This window comes from Mizuhopecten yessoensis, unplaced genomic scaffold (genome assembly GCF_002113885.1).
Source record: "Mizuhopecten yessoensis strain PY_sf001 unplaced genomic scaffold, ASM211388v2 hete_36114902, whole genome shotgun sequence".
In the NCBI taxonomy this organism is placed as follows: Eukaryota; Metazoa; Mollusca; class Bivalvia; order Pectinida; family Pectinidae; genus Mizuhopecten; species Mizuhopecten yessoensis.
In genome coordinates this window covers 1-2,916 of record NW_018484136.1, presented here as the reverse complement: position 1 = coordinate 2,916, position 2,916 = coordinate 1, and the positions used below count along the sequence as shown (strand labels likewise).

The 2,916-nt window shown below is 31.5% G+C and overlaps 1 long non-coding RNA gene across 1 annotated transcript; it reads right to left on the bottom strand.

Moving 5' to 3' along the window:
• Positions 1–9: 9 nt before the first annotated feature.
• On the bottom strand, positions 10–2,916 carry LOC110444397. Its single transcript, XR_002462240.1, has 3 exons — positions 2,899–2,916; positions 1,911–2,039; positions 10–967 (listed from the first exon to the last, which is right to left on the bottom strand). It is a non-coding gene; the product is annotated as an uncharacterized LOC110444397 (long non-coding RNA).

Here is a 2,916-nt window from a genome sequence, read left to right as displayed (position 1 = left end):
TTTCACGAGATTTGAACGTGATTTTAAATTCAGAAAAGCAGATCGTTAATAACATTCAAAATATTTTGTTTTTTCAGTGTATCTTTTTTTCGAATTATTTTTTCTTGGCGGATTTAAAAACCAAAGCTTCCTCCAATAACCGAATTCATCAATTTCCAAAAATATCAGTTTGCACGAACGTGTCTTTATTTGGAAACCATGTTTTCGTTAGCAATTTTGCCCTTTTTTTTTTTAGTTTTGAACGAAACTGTATACATGTATGAACATATTTAGATGGTAATTATTGTTCATACGAAACTATGTCAACAACAAACTCAACAAATAATACAATAGCACCTTTTGAACATTATCCTCTTACATTATACCTCTCACATTCCATTCAGTATGTATACACTGATAGCACGCATATACACACAAATACAAATAAATATCATTCAATCAACATTGTAGCTAGACAAAAACGTTGACATAAGCCAGTTATAATACTATTGGATATTCAATTGAATCACTGAAAGCTTACTGTTTATAAAGGAGGAGCGTCCTTGCTTATTCTTCAAATCAAAATATTATATGATCTAAGCGTTACTCAAATGTTATGGATTTTTTAGCATTTTGAAGCTATACGTATATGATTTATATAGGATTTTCGGTCTAGCTTACATCTTTTTACATCTGCAATATTATACATTTTTTGAAATTTCCATTCAATGAGTAAATGAAGTAGATCTGGCATTTTTCATCTTGATCGAGTATATCAACTCATGTTCGCCAAAATGCTATTCCTTCGTTATTGACTGGGACTTTCTAAGCAGGTGACATTTGTTGAACAGCTAAATGTTGTGCTTAACAAGGAACATATCTGTTTCGTCATCAGGTATTGACCGCTACACAAAGCCCTCCTTGAAGCACGTATCCTTTACAGCACATCATATCTGGGTCAGGGCAGGTGTAAGTCTCCGTCCGGTATCTGTCAGGACGATGTACAGGTTAACTGGTATGGTCATTTTTTATATAACGAGTGTGTAACATTTAAACGTCTTACATTAACAATAGTGACGATCTGAAAACTACTTCCATTGTTGATAGTGATACATTTTAAACTTCTTATATTATCGAAAGTGGTAAATTGAAAACTACCTATATTAACAAAAGTAATGATTTGAAAACTACTTCCATTGTTGATAGTGATAAAATGAAAACTTTTTAAATTAAAGATAGTGATAAATAGTGAACTACCTATATTAACAAATGTGATCAATTGAAAACGTCTTTATATGAACGATAGTGATAAATTGAAAACTTCTTATATTAACGATAGTGATAAATTGAAAACTTTCATTACAACCATTCTGCTGTATCTAATTAAAAAATAGTTTCAGAAATACAACCTTAATTAATCGAATCAAGGGAGATAACCTTTACATTATGCATCGTTTATTGAATAAAAACCGTTATGGGACACACAACAGTAAATATTTAAATGCCATAATGATATTTTGTTTTACAATGAAATTGATATTTAAACCATTGCAGAATTAAGTTACAGGTATATTTTCCTTTCTTTTGTGTAATTTATTATTTAGTACAAAGACAACTGATCCTCCATCTTGAAAAATTAGTAAAAAACAAATTTTAAATTAAAATAGTCAACAGAAACTAACAAATACGTTATCTATACTACATATTTAATGTTACATTACAATGTACCTGTACTGCGATGCCTTCCTAAAAACATAATTTGAAAATTCGGATTTACATGTAAAATAAGCATAATGCCATTTTACTTCAATTGTATTAAATCATGATGTTATATATTTATTATCATTTCTCCCAACTCCTCTTAACCGTTTACCAGTGTGTTATCACCACTTATTGCTGCATATAGCAATATATAGGTAAACCTTACTTACTTTGTACAAGTATTATCTGACCAGGGCGGACAAAACTCTTTTGTTGCCACTGTTCTCGTACAGGTGGTCATGATTGGCGTCTCACATGGTGCAAATGAACATCCTTCGATCTCTTCATTATCATCACCACTGCAAATGTACATAAAATGACCTTTCTATTCACACAATTACGACTATTATACAATAAATATGCTGGTCTCGTGAAATTCTTCATTCGGACAATAAATAGGATAGTATTTTGAATGAAAAATTAACTTTGGATAAGCATTTCAATTTTGATTTTCAAGTAATTTGCGTTTTTGTCATCATAAGGAAACAAATATTGAGTAACAGAAGGCTTGACAGAAACAAAACATAACCAATACAACTTTATAATGAACTATATCGGGTGATTTAGCCCCACAAATCTGACAGTTTTTTTTGGTTTTTTTAATAGTCCAAAACTTGCAAACGCAAATACACACATTTCGGTTTAAATATAAATCTTACTTAACTTGTTTTACATCCTTACTTAATAGAAATATGCACAGGTTATGACATTGTCCGCTTGATCGAATGATCAGTCAATATTTTTTTTATGAATACAATGGTATGACTTTTTATTATGTTTTATTTTCCTGACACTATGGCAACACTTACTCAAACGATTCCAGATTACGTTACTCTCTTTGTCTTATTTTATTGCCCGGTTAAACTTTGGTGACACTTACCCACACGATTCCGGATTACTTTACTCTCTCTGTCTTATTTTAGTGTCCGGTTTACATCGTGATACTTACCCACACGATTCCAGATTACTTTACTCTCTCTGTCTTATTTTATTGTCCGGTTAAACTATGGTGACACTTACCCACACGATTCCAGATTACTACACATTCTGTGTCCTGCTTTATTGTCAGATTACTATATTAACGCTTACCCGTACGATTCCTGATTACTACACACTCTGTGTCCTGTTTTATTGTCCGGTTACTATGGTAACACTTACCCACACGAGTCTGGATTA